Here is an 18888-nt window from a genome sequence, read left to right on the forward strand (position 1 = left end):
TTCGAAGTTCACCTCTATCTTTCTATAGTAGTTATGTCTTCATTAGTATTCGGAGACATATATTATTCCTTTGTGGTTATTTTCTGATGTATTTGACTTCTGGATTGTATTAGTAGTTGTTACATTATTGATACCTGGTTTTGGGCATGATTAGTATTTTGGATAACTTCTTTTTGCATTGTTATGATTACTTCTATGGTTCGGATTCATTCTAGAAGCCTTACCTTGAATATTTCTGTCTTTTTATCTTTTGTATCAGTTTGAGTGATAGACTTACTTGTCAAGGTACACCGCGATAAGTGCCATCATAACTCTCATTTTTGGCTCGTGGCAGCAATAATTTAGAGGTATGAATCAGGAGGAACCTATTTATAAGATTATTAATATTGTCGAGGGAGATAAGCAGGATGTATTTTTAGTGGGGTATCTAGGTGACCCCATAGCTGAACTAGATTCATTTGATGGGCTCAATTTTATTAATGCACCTATTTTGGGGGGGAAATATTTGGTGACCGCTCAGTAGAATCTAATTCTCCTGTTGGGCTCACTGTTGAAGGGAGATAGGATTGGTGGACACGGATGTATAATTAAAGGTTGGCTCTTAAAATTTTTACCTCTGGAACAAGTTGAGGAACCCGATTCTTTGTACCAATGGACAAAGCTGATGACAAAGGCACTATTATTTTCATTTTTATTTTATAACAACTGTGATCTAATCTCAAAAAGATTATTGGCAATCACTATACAAGCTAAAGGCCTAGACACTCTTAGGCTTGTGAACCAAGATGTTGTACTGGCTTCTTCGAGAAGGTTCAATACTCTTTTATAACACCTAAGGGATTCCTTGACTCCTAAGGATAATGAGATTGCAATAATTCGTGCTTCTAACCTTAAGACCTTGAATATGATTCATGTATATTATGATATAGAAAAGTATGCTCCTAGAGAGGAAAATGCATGCCTCAAGACAAAAAAAATAAAAGGCTACAAACTTTGCAATATACAAGCTTTGATTTGTTCAAGAAAGATCCTTTTTCATCATCACATGCTCTAGCCTTACAAAAAGCCCAGTCCTTCTATCCATAAATTCTTTCAAAACTTTTCTACTCTCATCTCAAGTGCTTTAATATTATTTTTAATTTTTAAAAACATTCATGGTGTATCTTATGAATGATCAATGGGAATGTTTGGTTTTTGTCTCTTGCTTTTGGTTATTGCCCCTTTTTGAAAATAATTTGTTATATCTGATGGAGTTTTTGATTTTAAATATTTGTATAGCTGATAGCCTAGTGTCCATGATCTAAAAGTGCTAACTCAAGAGAATTGGTTTGTATAATTGACACAGGTTTTTTCTATTGTCATAAGGGGGAGTGTGTATACTATTTAATATCTATAACCATGATTCTGACCTGGTTCATTTAACGTGTTCCTTTTGATACTTTTTTTAGACTCTGAATGACTGAAATAGGTTGAGCACTGTACACAAGGTGCATGATCTTGGGCGTATTTATATGTCCAAACACCGCTATTTACCCATATTTAGGATTGTTTTGAGAATAAAAAGTATGCTAATTATATTGAAGTGTGAGTTAAATTTTGTTTCGTGGCTAACCGACATGATTAGAAATACAGGATTAATTTCCCATAGATTTGGAAGAAAATTAGACGCACATAATGAAGAGACGAAAGATCATGTGGATCAAACTCAAAAATATATGGAGATGCACGAGAGTAAGGAAAAAAGAAAGAGGCTAAGGATTGACGAGATGAAAGAAAAGAACTGGACAAAAAATTTCCGTGACACGACGCGATCTCAACACATCGCGTCGACTGGCAAGATTTGTGCCTTAGCAAATATTTGAAGAACAAGTTCCAGTGCATTGATGCGATGTCAACGCGTCGCATTGATGCATAAGTTTTGTGCCTTAGAGAATTCTATGAGTGCAACTTCCAATGTATCGATGTGATATCAACGCATCGCGTCGATGGTTAAAACTTTGACACTTAGTTAAATTTTGAGGAGCAAATTCTAGTGACACGATGCGATGTCAATGTGTCGCTTTGAGTGGTACAGATTTTGACTTAGTTTGATTTTCAAAGATGACTTCCAGTATAGTAACGCAATGTTGATGCGACGCGTTGGTTGTATCAATGTGATTAGCGATGCGTCGCGTTATGGTTTCAGATCTGGTGAAATTTTCCCAAGTATAAAAGGAACAGTGAGCACAATTCCAAACACTTTTTGTCAAGCATAGCAGCGGCGGAAAAGCATAGAATTCTTCTTTTAGGGTTCTTATTACTTTCTTTGAACTTCTTTACTTCAAGACTAATTTTGGGTATGATTAATTCCTTATTTTTGATATTTAATTGAAACATGAATGGCTAAATACCCTTGTTTTAGGGTTGAGGTCAAGAACATGATTACTCTTTGATATTCTTTATAGTAGTTTCTTTTTGGATTATTACCTGGGTTGTTCTTAATTTCTTGAGCTCACTATTTTAATTTCTGGCCGCCATTATAATAAATTTATATTTCTATGTAAATCCGGGAGGAGAATCGTAGATTAGAATAAGGAAATTAAGGAGCAAGGTTCTTATCCTTTTATAAAATAAGGGATTTGTATTAGCATCTAGGATAGGGATATGCCTAGAAGCCTTGTTTGGTTCAATTGAAAGAAGATTACTTAATGAATCTAGAAGAATGTTGTATCTCTGCGGGAGTTGTAGCTGCAAATTTCAATAGATAAAAGATTTTAGGTCGGGAGATCAAGATCGTTGCCTAAACCTTGCGACTAACAACCCGATAACCTATTAGACTACGATAATAATGGAGGTTTGTATGATTCTTTGAGAAGCCTCATCCCTGAAATTTTTATCATAACTGTTTACAACCGTTGCTTGCATTGCTCTAGTCATAAAATTTTATTTCTTGCTTTTTAATTTACAATTTTATTCTCAAATTCAAAATCATCTTGATACTATACAACATCTAATACTCATTGTCTGAAACTAAAAGTTGGTTAAAATTCTAGTTGTTTAGTCCTCTTGAGAACGATATCTGATTGTCTAAATCACTATATTACTTGAATGATCATGTGCACTTGCGTGTGCGTCTGAGTCACAACAATTTTTTGGCGTCGTTGCCAGGGATTGATACAATTAGTAAATTGCTAAATTTTTGGTTTTTGATATTAAGTTTAGGTGTTAACAACTTGATCTTAGCAACTGATTTTCGCAAGTTTAGCTGAATCCAGGACTGGCGAGAGATAAAGAACTGCTAGAGCCTTTTGTAGAACCAGAGCAAATCTTTCAACAAAGGTGAAGAATGGCTGAACAATGAAATGAACCAATTGATCCAAATGTTGGGAATGTTCCACCTCCCGTCATTCCTGTTATTTCAGTTGTTCCTACTCAACAAGTTTCTAGACCTATTCATGAGGTGGCAATCCCACTCACGAACCATGTGATAAGCAGTATTCTAAATCCTGAACCAGGAGGTCGATTTGAATTGAGGCAGAATATGGTGCAATTGCTGAATTCAGCAGACCAATTTCATGGCCTTTTACATGAAGATCTACAGCAGCATATACAGACCTTCTTGAAAATCAGTGATAGATACATTCCTAAAGGGGTCAATTCTGATTATGTCAAGTTGACACTATTTTCCTTCTCTCTAATAGGGAAAGCAAAAAAGTGGTTACATGCTGAACCACCACTCTCCATCACTACATGGGAAGATCTAGCTCGAAAGTTTCTTATTTGATTTTTTCCATCTGGGAAGATGGCACACTTGAGAAGTAAAATCTTGAGTTTTAGACAAAAGGATGGAAAGAATCTCTACCAAGCTTGGGAGAGGTTTAAGGGTATGCCCAAAACTTGCTCTCCTCATCATCAATACAATGATGTTCTTGTGCATACTTTCATAGAAGAATTGGAGTCAAACACGAAGATTCTCTTGGATTCAGCAGCAAGTGGACAAGCTCTTGAGAAGACATATGAAGAATCGTACACACTGTTGAATCAGATTTCACAAGGGAACCCAGATTGGCATGCAAACTCAAAGAGTACTCCTAAAAAGGTTGCAAGGGTATTAGAGGTAGATCATTTCACTGCATTACAAGCACAGATCACCGCCATGCAAAATCATATGATTACTCAGCTTAATAACATAAAGTTGGGTGTTACTCAACTATCAGCCACAGCAAATATAGTCTAACAGGCAAATTCTTGGTATGAGGTTTGCGGAAGTGGTGAACATGTAGCTGATTCTTACACGGCTAATCTGGATTCTGTCAACTATGTGCGGAATAAAAATCGGCAGGTACAACAAAATTTTGGTAATACTTATAATCCCAACTGGAGAAAACATCCTAATTTCTCATAGGGTGGAAATCAGGCACAGAACTCAAATCAGTTCAAAGGATAAGTTCAACCAAATCCGCAGCCAGCTCAGAATACTCAGGAAACTACTCAATCTAAAAATATAGAGGAATCGATAAAGCAATTTATGGCTCAACAAGCGCAATTTGCAACTGAAATTAAGACTCAACAGCCACAGTTGGCAGCTGAGTTGAAAAGTCAACATTTACTTACGAGAAATCTAGAGTTGTAGTTGGGTCAAATTATAGTGGCACAGAATAAAGACCTCAAGGATCATTACCTAGTGATACAGAGACAAATCTCAAGCAGGTAAATACGATTACAACGAAGAGTGGGTTGTAAACTAAGAAGACAGTTCAGGAGAAGGTTAGTCCTATAATTATTGATGACAGTGCTAAAGACAATGCATAGAAAGAAATCAAAGAAAAAGTAGCAAGTGATGAAATTCATGTGGACAAGAAGACTCTTCCCTTACCCTTTTCTCAAAGGGCAAGGAAGCATCAAGAAGAGGCAAGTTACAAGAAGTTCTTACATCTTCTGAAGCAGGTTCAAGTGAATCTTCCTCTTGTTGACATTTTGCAAAGTGTGACAAAATATGCAAAATATTTAAAGGATATAGTTGTAAATAAAAACCGATTGACCGAGTATGTTACAATTGCACTTACTCAAGAGTGCACATCCAAGATTCAAAATAAATTTCCCACGAAGCTTAAAGATCCGGGTAGTTTCACCTTGCAGATTACCATTGGACAGACTATTTGTGCACGTGGATTGTGTGACTTGGGAGATAGCATAAATATTATGCCCATATTGTGGTACCAAAAGATGAGTCTTGGGAGTCCCAAACCCACTACTATTATTTTGCAGCTGGCCAATAGATCACTTGCCAGGTCAGATGATATTATCGAGGATGTTTTATACAAGTAGGATCATTAATCTTTCTGATGGATTTTATAATTCTTGACTTCGAGGCTAATCATGTGGTTCCATTTATTTTGGGACGACCTTTCTTAGCAACAAGGCAGTCACTAATAGATGTTGCAGCTGGAAAATGACCATGTGAGCACATGATAAAGTAGAAGTCTTTGATGTGCACAAGGCATTAAAATTGCCAGCTATATATGAGGAGTTGCCATCTATATCAGTTATTGATCATGTTTCTGATTGGCAGTTGTTGTTGTTTGATGATCCATTAGAGTGAGCTTTGATGTGTCATGATCTTTATAGAGATGTGAAAGCATTGGAAATGGTCCTGGTTATGAATCTGGCAGTGGTTGAGACAACGGAAGTGCCTATCGAACCATTGAATAGGCCAATTGGTCCATCACCCAAGCCCTCAGTTGAAAAAGCTCCTAACTTGGAGCTTAAGGCTCTTCCTCCTTATTTAAAATATGTTTTTCTTGGTGATCAAGATACTTTACCAGTTATTTTGTCTGCAGGATTAATAGATGTGCAGGTAGAGAAAGCTATAGTAGTCTTAAAGAGGGGAATAAAGGTAATTGGTTGGAAAATATCTGATATTACAGGAATCAATCCAGCATTTTACATGCACAATATTTACATAGAAGAGGGTTACAGACCAAGAATGCAACAACAAAGAATATTGAATCCTGTGATGAAGGAGGTGGTCAGAAAAGAAGTAATCAAGTGGTTAGATAGTGGTATTGTCTACCCAATTTCTGATAGAAAATGGGTGACTCTAGTGCACTGTGTACCAAAAAATGAGGGATAAATATGGTAACAAATGATGATAATGAGTTGATCCCCACACGCATGGTGACCGGTTGGAGGATCTGTATTGACTATCGGATGTTGAATGAAGAAACTCGTAAAGATCACTATCCAATTTCTTTCATTGACCAAATATTGGATATATTGGTGGGACAAGAGTATTATTGTTTTTTGGATGGGTACTCCGGCAATAATTAGATAATCATAGCACCAGAAGACCAGGAGAAGACCACTTTCACTTGTCCCTATGGCACATACGCTTTCAGACACATGCTATTTGGCCTATCCAATGTGCCTGCTATATTTCAGAGATGTATGATGGAAATATTTTTTGACATGGTTGAAGATTTCGTAGAGGTATTCATGGATGATTTCTCTGTGTATGGTAATTCTTTTGATAATTGCTTGCATAATCTTGACAGAGTCCTAGCTCGATGCGAAGAGACAAACTTGGTGCTGAATTGGGAAAAGTGCCACTTTATGGTTAAGGAAGGAATTTTCCTAGGCCATAAAGTGTCATGCAAAGGACTAAAAGTGGACAAGGCAAAGGTTGAAGTGATTGAAAAGTTGTCGTATCCAGTCAAAGTCAAAGGAGTGTGGAGTTTTCTTGGACATGCAGGTTTCTATGGATTGCAAGCCCCATGTGCAAATTATTGGATAAAGAAGCCAAGTTCAAGTTCAGCGCTGATTTCCATGAAGGTTTTGAAAAACTAAAGAAGAAGTTAACTGAGCACCTATTTTGATCGCACTAGATTAGGAGTTACCTTTTGAGTTAATGTGTGATGCTAGTGACATTATTGTGGGAGCGGTTTTGGGTCAGAGAAGAGATAAGGTATTTCAATCTATCTACTATGCTAGCAAAGTGTCAAATGATGCCCAAGTTAATTATATAGTTATGGAAAAGAGATACTGGAAGCGGTGTATGCATTCGACAAGTTTAGATCTTACTTAGTTGGCATTAAGGTCATTGTTCATACTGACCATGCTGCTATTAAATATCTTGTGAACAAAAAGGATGTGAAACCATGACTGATTAGGTGTATTCTGCTACTATAAGAATTTGATCTTGAGGTGTGAGATTGGAAAAGAACTGAAAATCAAGTTGCTGACCACTTGTCACGGCTGGAAAATCAAAATCATATTGTTGATGACTCTCTTAGTATTAAGGAAGAGTTTCTTGATGAAAAGTTGTTGCCTTTAAATGCAGTTGATTTCCCATGGTATGCTGATATTGTGAATTTGATAGCTTGTGAGGTATACCCTCATAATTCCACCACATAACAAAGGAAGAAATTGCTCCATAATTCACGTGCCTATATTTAGGATGAACCATATCTCTTTATACATGGTTCAGACAGAGTCATTCGTAGGTGTATCCCAGAGGCTGAATTTTCAAAGGTGCTTGAAGATTGCCACTCATCTCCTTATGGTGGACACCACGGGGGTGAGAAGACTGCTAGAAAAGTGCTCCAATCAGGTTTTTGATGGCCTACATTATTTAGGGATGCAATTGCTTTAGTGAAAAATTGTGATCAATGTCAAAGGTTGGGTACTATATCTAAGCGTCATGAGATACCCCTTAACAATATTTTAGAAGTCGAAGTCTTTGATGTTTGGGGGATTGATTTCATGGGCCCATTCCCACCTTTAAAAGGAAACTTGTACTTTCTTGTAGCGGTTGACTACGTCTCTAAATGGGTGAAAGATGTAGCTAGTCTAACTAATGATGCAAGATTGGTGCTAAAATTTGTGAAGAAGAACATATTTTCCCGATTTGGTACACCTAGGGCGATAATTAGTGATGGAGGTACGCACTTTATCAATATTTGGTTAAAAAATATTCTTGCTAAATATGGTGCTAGGCACAAGGTTACCACTACGTACCATCCCCAAACTAGTGGACAAGTTGAGGTGTCCAATCGGGAGATTAAGCGAAAGACTGTGAATGGGCAGAAAAAAGATTGGGCAGAGAATCTAGATAGTGCACTTTGGGCCTACCGAACAGCTTACAAGACGCCTATTGGGACGTCTCCATATCTCTTGGTGTATGGTAAAGCTTGTCATCTTCCTATAGAGTTGGAACACCAAGCATATTGGACTGTAAAGAAGCTGAATTTTGAGATGAATGTCGTGGGGGAGAAACAGTTATTGCAGCTGAATGAGCTTGATGATTTTAGGCTTTATACCTAACAAAATTCCAAACTATACAAGGAGAAGACCAAAATATGGCATGATAAACAAATTCAAGAGAGAGCATTTGAACCCAAACAACTTATTTTGTTGTTCGATTCAAGGCTTAAGTTGTTTTCGAGTAAATTTCAATCGAAATGGTCTGGACCTTTTGAGGTGGTGCGCATGACACCTCATGGATCTGTAGAGTTATGGAAAAAGAGAAGACAAAAAAGTTTTTGGTGAATGAGCAGCGTGTTAACCACTATTAGGCAGATTATCCAAATAAGCACAAGGAATCTATCACTTTTGCTGATGAGTGATGTTGAGCTAAATCGTGCCACGGCGTAAAATAAAGTGCTATATGGGAGGCAACCCACAAATGTAATGTAATAGGTAGTTTAATTTTTAGTAGTGAAGAACAAAAATAAAAATACAAAAAAATAAGTCGTGCCACGATGTTAAAATAAGGGGCTTGGTGGGAGGAAACACACTTTTACTTACTTGATTTTGTTGTTTTTTATTAATGTGCAGGAATGAGAAATTTGGTAGAGATAGAGAAGAATATAAGATGGTAAACATGGGCTTTTGAGTAAGTCAATAGTTGTTACATAGTGAGAAAAAGGTAAGGGGTAAGAAAAGATGCATTAGGTGTGGAAAATTTAGCCTTAGAAAAGTTTTTGGATGCAATTTCTAGAGGACCGGTGCTATCTTGGTGCTTTGCATCAATGGACATAAATTCCACACTTAGAAAAAAATTCAAGGCTATTTCCAGTGAACAGATGCGAATCTAATGCGTTGCATTGATCCATCAATGCGTTTCCCATTACGTCACGTCGGTTGGCATGTAATCAACACTTAAATTAACTATTTGGTGTAATTTCCAGAGAATTGACGCAAACTTGATGCATTGCATCGATTCTGCAATGCGATTCCTGATGCATTGCATTTCCTATACCCAGCAGTGAAAAATTTTAAACCTAATTTAACCCTCTATAAATACCTTGCCTTACCCATTTCCCTTCTACTCACCTACCCCTAGCTGCGCCGCCTCATTTTTCTCCAAAGTCCTAAACTTGCTCCCTTTATAATTTTTTCAATTTTGAGCAACAACAACAAGTTCTCAACTTTATCTTCAATCTTGTTAACTAAGATCAGGTAGGTTTTGATCATACTTTGTGTTTAAGTCTTATGAACCCAAGTGCTTTACTATTGTTGTAAGTTTTGTGTTCTGTGAATTTGATTGAAACAATAGTGAAATATTCAAGGATTGGGTTCAATTAATTTAAACTTTCATTGAATAATAATTGTCAAAATTGTGTGAGACCTTAGAAGGTGATGATGACATGTTGATGTGGGTTTGATATTTCTCATGTGGGAAGCAAGTGTATTCAAAAATGGGAATCATGGTTTAACTGATTTGGTTCCTCTAAGGGTTTAAGATATAAATTGATTGACAATTGTGTGTTTTTCTATACGACGTGTTAAAATTTAATAAATTAGGAGTTGCTTGATTTACTATATAATTGCAACTAAGTGTGGGGTGGATCTCGATTCAACACCACCTTAGTGGTAGCTACGAAATGCCTTGACTAAAGTGTAATTGAAGTAAGCAATGAGAATTATCTGAATTGCCATGACAGTGAGATGAAATTTTTGTCCGATGCTAGAAAGTTGATGATGCTCAATATATGAAGGCAATTAAGTATGGGGTGCATCTCGATTCAACACCACCTTAGTGTTAGTTATTATGATCAAAATGAGTATTGTTGATTTGGATCTAGGAGTGATGCAGGGAAAGCATGTATTAAATTTTTAAGGGGGAGTAATGTGTTAGTAAAGGGCTATGTGTCTGTAAAAGCTATTTAGTCCTTAAGCCATTTGTTGAAACTGTTAACTGTCACAAACACAAAATGTCTTCATGTGTTATTGTTGGATTAATGATTATATGAATTGCGAATTAGAAAGGGTAAGTCTGAGTATCCTAGTGCATTCACATTTAATGGTGATTTGATTTGAAGGTGCTTGTTTTATATGTTTGTGGGCTGTTATGTTTAATAGGTACAATGTCGAGCAGCCACCAACCAAAAAACAAAGGTAAAAATGTAGTTGGACTGTCCGATCCTAGGCACAAGAGGAGTCATGACGCTGACAGGGTACCTGCAGCCCCATATGTTTCGAGGGGACAAAAGAGGTTTGGAACTAAGGTTGTAGCTGCGGCAGGATGAAAGTGGTACTCCCAACATAAAGAGTCAAAATATTCAGCTGGTCAATTTATCAACAGGGCAATTTTGATGAATAAATATCCTTCGATGGTGACAAATATAGAGGCACACCACATGAATTTTCTCTTCGAGCAGCCGGGTCTGTGTAACTTGAGCTTAGTTTAGGAATTCTATGCGAATTGGAACCCAAAAGATTCTGAGGTTGAGGTACGTGGTCATATGATAACTTTCACTGCAAACACTCTTAATGAGTTATTGGGTAGACCCCATGTGGATCCAGGGCCATTGAAGACAATGATCATTGAGCCCTTCTATCAGCATATTCATTATCTTTTGTGCAGCATTAGATCTATGGCGAGGTGGATTCTCCACAAAGAGGGAGGTACGTATATTTCACTTTCATTTGCTCACTTGAATCGGGAGGCATGTTTATGGGCCAGAATCATCTATGCCTGACTGGTTCATGGAGAACATATGACGGAGGTGACCCGTGATAGGGTATGGCTTATTTATGCTTTGATGAGAGATGACATGGATGGGAATGTGGGTGCTATTCTTTTCTCGGCAATGAAAAAGGCCTAATTTTTAGCAGGTTAAGGATATTGATTTGGTGGACTGCTGACAAGATTTTTGAGACAACATGGTGTGCCTGAGGAGGATGCAGACTATTTACCACTTGTGGGTGACAGGCCACTCGATATTTCTCACACCAAGGGACCAGATCTTCATGGTCTGAATTTGACTATGCTCGAGTGTAATGCTCGCTCTGATGAGATCACAGCTCATATGTATGGGCTAACTATGCTACAGTTGAGGACTGGGGGCATCCAGCCACCCAACAGAAGATTTATGCGGTGGATATTGACTACTTTCTAGGACCGCATGCTCGAATATTGCTGCACATCGGGCCTGACTTTGATAAGCCTGTTGATGATGATATCCCTACAGATTAAGAGAGGTGCATGGGTTATTCCAATGATGAGTCCAAGGAAGAGGAGAAGTCTGATGATAGTGACTCAGGTGACAATTTTAGTGATGATGATGCTGATGACATGATGGCCATGGTGACATTTGACTGAGTAGGGAGTACCAGCCACCCTACATTATGCTTAATTGCTAGCACTGGGACAATGTTATGTTTAAGTGTGGGGTGGTTGGTCATCAATCTTCTTAATCTTTCATCTCTTTTATTTATATATCTGAACAAAGTTGGTTTTTGGTGGTGTTGGATGAACAATTTTTATTCCTGTGTTTGTTTTTGGGGTTGTAAGTTGAAAATATTGCCTTTTTTAGCAATTTCGTTTAAAATATTTGCTTTATTTACAGTATTTTATTTTCACCCTGTGTGGTGAATTTTCAAATTACAAGTATTATATGTGCCTTTTTTGGTGAATTTCATTATGCAACATCATATTTAATTACCTTCCCCTATGATAGATGGATGACGACTGTTAGGGGTGTACATACCAAATCGTCAAGTCAAACCGAACCAACGAACAAAACCAAACCGAGAAAAAAAACCAAGTTATGATTTGGTTTGATTGGTTTGGTTTTAGAAAAAAAGACCGACCATTCTTGGTTTGGTTTGGTGTTAACAAAAACAAAGTCAAACCAGACCCGAATCAAATCGACATAATATATATATATATATAGATAGATAGATATATAATATTTGAACTTTTTTATACATAAAATAGAAAATACCCAATTATCCCCCTAAACTATACCCAAAAAGGTTACGACACACCTCAACTTAAAGGGGGTCCTATTACCCCCAGAGCTAATCAAAAGTGTAATTTTGACACCCTTAGTGCCTACGTGGCACACACATGTGCCTACATGGACACTTCAGTGTGTTGTGCCACGTATGTGCTACGTAGGCACTAAGGGTGTCAAAATTACACTTTTAAATTGTTCAGGGGAGTAATAGGATCCCCTTTAATTTGAGGTGTGTCGTAGCCTTTTTGGGTATAGTTCCGGGGGGTAATTGGGTATTATCTACATAAAATATTAATTATAAACCATTTTTAAAATACTTTTTCAACTAGTTTTAGTAATTTTCAATAATTTGAAAGTAGATGTAGATATATATTTAGATTTGGGTCTTTAAGTTGTAATATTTGTCCATTAATTGCTAATTAAATGATCAAAAACCCAATATAAACTTAAAACCTAAACTTTTCACTCTTCATCTCACTTTTTACTTTCAAAAAAGTTTTCTGCTCCTCATTTTTTCACAATTATGGGTTTTCATTAGCACATGAGTGAAAACATGTTTGAACTATTCTTCGATCACACTACAATCGTAAAAACTAAAGATAATAAAAAAAACAAAAAAAACTGACTAAAACCTAAACCAAAAAAAACCAATTTTATGTTGGTTTGATTTGGTTTATAATTTTAATAAACTGGCATGATTGGTTTGGTTTTTTAAAATAAAAACTGAACCAACCCAACCTATGTACACCCCTAACGGCCGTCTTAAGGGGAGTGCATCTTTAGAAGCTAAGAACATAATAGGGACCCTAATCGCTACCTTTGAAAAATGCGATGTGTTGGGTAAAATGTGTTAATTTGATGGTGTTGAAACAAAATGAGATGTTTTTAAATGTAAGTCCCCACAACTGTAGTTTGATTTGATTGGCTTAATGTTGAATTTAATAAAGTACAATATCGGAAATCGTAAGGATCTGACTTGATTCTAAGCACGCACCGAGTGGGTAAGTATTCATTTATATTCTACATATATAATAATTACTAGAACTTGCCCGGTGTGTTTACAGAGTGAAATAAAAGGTGCTAGGTGTAGGAAATGATTTAGGCATTTCTTTGTTAACCGAATTGTAAAGACTTTATTTACCTACCCTTATGCATGACCTTAGTAAGCCCCGTTGAGCCTATAGTCCGATTCTTTGGTAGCCTCATATGTAGCCGAATCCTTTCTTTGATAGACCTTAATTTGATCCATAGTTCCTAAGCACTTTAATACAAATAATGGAATAAGGGGAAATATAAAGTACAAAGAAAGAAAAAGGTGAAAGTGAAGCTCTAGATAAGTAATTTGCGCATTTAATTGTTATGGTTAGGAGTAGAAAATAATTTGTGATGAAAATTTCAGTATTGTTACCCGGTTGGTGTGTTACAATGAACCTATTTTGGCCCTGTTCCTTTAAGTACAATGTGCACCTCAACTAAAGAAAAGTGCTTAGGTTAAGGGTGGCTACTATAGGGGTGCTTAACGAGAATTGGGATAAAAGGAAAAGATGAAATGTGAATAATGTTGTAAAGAGAAATTACTCCTATCATAGTATTGTTAGTGTGCTTAGAAAGATCTGGGTAAAACAATAGGAAGTGTAAAGATGATGAAATGAAAAGATTGGTTGACAAAATATGATTGTGATTGAAGGTAGTTATGTATTAAAGTGCTTAGGGAGATTAGTCACTATTTCCAAAATAGTTCCTACCCATCCCTTAGCCTGCATTACAACCATAAAAACACCTACGTGATCTACGTTTCAACATCCGACTATTAGTGGAGTAATACACTAAGGGTAAGCCTATGGTTTATCTCATATTATGTACGAATTCTTAGTGAGAATGAGTGATTGAATTTTAATATTTCCCTCTTAATTTAGACTGTTAAATTGTAAGTGATATGGGGAAAACTTTCTTGTTGTGAGGGTGCATGCGGATAAAAGTTCAGATTACTTATTGAGTTACCTGATTACGTGCTTGTTTTAAGTTTGCCAATAAATTGAATGTCATTGTTGGAACAATGAAGTACGAAATAAAGGTTCTTATGCCCAATGCTAGCATGATTCTTAGGTGGTGATTAAAAGGTTTGATGATTGTGATGCTTGAAGTTGTTCGAGGACTAACAAGGCTTTAAATGTGGGGTGGTGATCTTGGGCATATTTATATATTCAAACACCGCTATTTATCCATATTTAGACTTTTTTTTAGAATAAAAGGTATGCTAATTATATTAAAGTATGAGTTAAATTTTGTTTCATGGCTAACCGACATGATCAGAAATACAGGATTAATTTTCCATAGGTTTGAAATAAAATTGGACGCACATAATGAAGAGATAAAAGATCATGTGGATCAAAGTCAAAAACATATGGAGATGCACGAGAGTAAAGAGAAAAGAAAGGAGCTGACAATTAACGAGATGAAAGAGAGAAACAGGAGAAAAACTCCAGTGACATGATGTGATCTCAATGCTCGCATCGACTGGAAAGATTTGTGACTCCAGTGACATGATGCGATCTCAATGCTCGCATCGACTGGAAAGATTTCTGCCTTAGCAAATATTTGAAAAACGAGTTCCAGTGCATCAACGCAATGTCAACGCGTCACGTTGATGCATAAGTTTTGTGCCTTAGAGAATTTTATTAGTGCAACTTCCAGTGCATCAATGCAATGTCAACTCGCCGCGTCAATGCTTAAAACTTTAACACTTAGCAAAATTTTGAGGAGCAAATTCCAATGATACGACGCAATATCAATGCATCGCGTTGAGTGGTGAAGATTTTGACTTAGTTTAATTTTAAAAGATGACTTTCAGTGTGGCAACGCAATATTGATGCGATGCATTGGTTGTATCAATGTGATTAGCGACTCATCACGTCATGGTTTCAGATCTGGTGAAATTTTTCCAAGTATAACAGAAACACATGAGCACAACTCCAAACACTTTTTCGCAAGTATAGCAGTGGCGGAAAAGCATAGAATTCTTCTTTAGGGTTCTTATTACTTTTTTTGAACTTCTTTACCTCAAGACTAATTTTGGGTATGATTAATTGCTTATTTTTTATGTTTAATTCAAACATGAGTGGCTAAATACTCTTGTTCTAGGGTTGAGGTCAAGAATATGATTACTCTTTGATATTCTTTATAGTAGTTTCTTTTTGGATTATCACCTGGGTTGTTCTTAATTTCTTGAGCTCACTACTTTAATGCCTGGCCGCCATTAGAATAAATTTATATTTCTATGTGAATCCGGGAGGAGAATCGTAGATTAAAATGAGGAAATTAAGGAGCAAGGTTCTTATCCTTTTATAAAATAAGGGATTTGAATTAGCATCTAGGATAGGGATATACCTAGAAGCCTTGTTTGGTTCAATTGCAAGAAGATTATTCAATAAGTCTAGAAGAATTATTGTATCTCTGGGGGAGTTGTAGCTACAATATTCAATAGATAAAAGATTTTAGTCGGGAGATCAAGATCGTTGCCTAAACCTTGCGAACCAACAACCCGATAACCAATTAGACTACTATAAGAATGGAGGTTTGTATGATTGTTCGAGAAGCCTCAACCCTGGAATTCTTATCATAACTATTTACAACTGTTGCTTGCATTGCTCTAGTCATAAAATTTTATTTCTTGCTTATTAATTTATATTTTTATTCCCAAATTCAAAATCATCTTGATACTATACAACACCTAATACTCATTGTCTGAAACTAAAAGTTGGTTAAAATTCTAGTTGTTTAGTCATCGTGGTAACGATATCTGATTGTCTAAATCACTATATTACTTAAATGATCACGTGCACTTGCGTGTGCGTTGAGTCGCAATAGTTCATTAGTTTGACATCATCAAAAAATGAGAAATTATTGGGCTCATATATGTTTTATTGATTGATAAACTAGTGGAACACATATATAAAAAGGTTGATCAACATGTTCATCCATCCAGAGTCTAACTTATATAAGGATATTTTGAAATAAAAAAAGCCTCAAAAAAAAATAGAAAAAAAATATGTACAAAGTATATCCAAGATAGGAGTCCAAAACATACAAACTCAAGCATCCAAGCAAGATAGGAGTCCTTATCATGCAAGAGTTTTTACAAACTTAGATAAACCATATTCACGTAAGGAGTCCAAAAATATGTAGGCTCAAGAATCCAAAGAGATGAGAGCTCTTGTCAAGCAAGAGTTCTTAATAGTTTAATAGATTTTGATGATTGAAAAATTGATGAACCAATTTTTACAGGTCGAGATGTTTGTATTGAAATGGAATGCACAAGAGCATGTGTTTCATTTAAGTGTCCCATGCTTTAGTATTCACTGGTCAAGACGTTGGTATCAAAATTCAATGCATAAGAGCTTGAATATGTCATCATCAAAAATGGGGAATTTGTTAGGACTTGAATGTTTTAATGATTGACAAGTGGCTATGGAATAAGTAAGCATAACTGATTCATGAAAAATTGCTTTAAAAGAGTTCAACTTGCAAGAGGAATTAGGTACTAGAATTAGTTCCTCAGGTTGCAAGAGTATTGTAATCTAAAGTGTAACTCGAATTAGTAATCAACAGTCTAGGGAGATTGTTGAATATTAGAAATTAGAGTTTATAACTCCTTAGGTTACATAGTCTTGTATTTTTTTATGGTGAGGTTCATTGTTTGTTAGTGAAGCTGGGGTTAAATCCTGTAGAGGTATAGATCGTGAATTTTTACGTATTTTGTGAGTTGGTTATTTTTCACATAAAATAATCGTGTTCATTATTTACAAGTTTTACTGCTTTTGTTGGAGCACGTAAGACAACCTGATTCATCCGTAGGCAAAAAGCAGGCATAACTCACGTGAGTTATTACGATATGCAGAACTATCAGACTCAAGATCAAGATAATGAACTAATTCATAATAATTTTAGTTAGGAATATATCATTTGTGTTGAGTTTTTATATACGCACCTGTCTCAGTTTATATGACTCACTTTTTTTAGTCATTCTAAAAAAGAATGATACATTTCTAACTTTAGGGCCATTTAACCATGTGAGATGAAATCATGATATGGCATCATATGAGATGAAGTTGAAGTTTTTATTTGGATAAGCAATTTCAGATTTTAAGTTGTATTTTTTTCTCATAAACAAAAAAATCAATAAGTTGTTAAAACTATAAAAATTGTCCTAATTCTTTATACTATCTTACCAAATAAGTACAAGTTCATAATAAAAGTATTATACACTAGCATAAAATATTCTAAAAAAATACACTATTTGATGATCAAATGATAAATTTGATTAATAATAAATGATTAAGTAGAAGTTGATTTGAAGTAATAACAAATGTATAGGCATTTAAGTAATAATAAATTTTGTAGGCGTATGGCCATAAAATTTAAAAAAAGTTAGAGTTGAAGTTGGAGTTGGAGTTAGAGTTCTGTTTGGAAATATCTTTTTGGTGAGATTTTTTGGAGTTGGAGTTGGAGTTGTGTTTAGACATAATTTTTTGGAGAGATTTTTTAACTATAATGGTGAAGTTGAAATAAAAGAAAATGAGACTTGTTTTCACTTTTTCATGTAGAACTTTAAGTTGTATTTGATGTTTTTATGGTCAAACATCATTTTTTTAATGAAATAAAAAAATTAAAATAGTGAATATTTCTTATGACTAAATGGAGCTATATGTTGGTAAAAGTAATGGTTAAATGAGATGTAAATGGTTTAAAAATTGGTGAAAGCAATATGAAAAATAAATTTTAATTACATATGAAATAAATAGTTGGTATATTTAAATGGTGGAATTCATTTTTATAAAATATAAACTCATGGATCAATTTCTATATTTGAAAATCTCAAATTATGCTTTTTGAAGAATTTGAAATTTGATGTCATGATATGAAATTATGAGATAGAATTACATAACCAAACACTAATTTCATCTCATGATTTCATACAACAGACATAAAATTACATGTCCAAACACCTACTTAGTAGTAGTTTAACTTTAAAATGTCAATTTTACTTTTAATGAAATGATTTTAATCATACAAATATCTATGACTTATTTTAGTCTACAAGTTTCAAAAGTTCTCTTTTTTAAAACCCTATATGAATCAAACTACTTCACATAAATTGAGACAGAGGAATTACATTTTTGTAAGATTTACTTCTTAATCACGTAGTAATCATTATTTTAATTTTTTTAATTGGATCTTTAAGTAATTTATTAAACAAATTAATTATAAAGAAGCAGAGTTGCTGGAGGATAGCAGATAATAAAGAAATATTAATAACTTGATCTTATAATATAATTTAAAGTATGAAAATGATTTTAAATAGACTATAATCATGAACTGAAGCAGACATTTTAATTACTATATTACTATATATAATAAAGGGCAATAAGAAGGCACGTCTTCGACATGTCTGCTTATGTTGCCTGCTTAGCTGATTCAATCATAATTTTACTATATTACCCCTAATTAATTATTATATTTTATTTTACTATATATAATAAAAGGCAATAAGCAAGCACGTCTTCGACATGCCTACTTGTGTTGCCTGCTTCAGTTGCTTTAATCGTAATTATTGGGTTCAATTGGTGTGAATAAAAAATGAAAGTTACTTGGAAGGGACACAACT

The 18888-nt window shown here is 35.2% G+C and overlaps 1 non-coding gene across 1 annotated transcript; it reads right to left on the minus strand.

Annotated features, from left to right (window-relative positions):
* Positions 1-3787: 3787 nt before the first annotated feature.
* On the minus strand, positions 3788-3897 carry LOC124897521. The gene has a single exon (XR_007054233.1). It is a non-coding gene; the product is annotated as a small nucleolar RNA R71 (small nucleolar RNA).
* Positions 3898-18888: the final 14991 nt, after the last annotated feature.

Source organism: Capsicum annuum, chromosome 3 (genome assembly GCF_002878395.1).
Source record: "Capsicum annuum cultivar UCD-10X-F1 chromosome 3, UCD10Xv1.1, whole genome shotgun sequence".
NCBI classification, from domain to species: domain Eukaryota; kingdom Viridiplantae; phylum Streptophyta; class Magnoliopsida; order Solanales; family Solanaceae; genus Capsicum; species Capsicum annuum.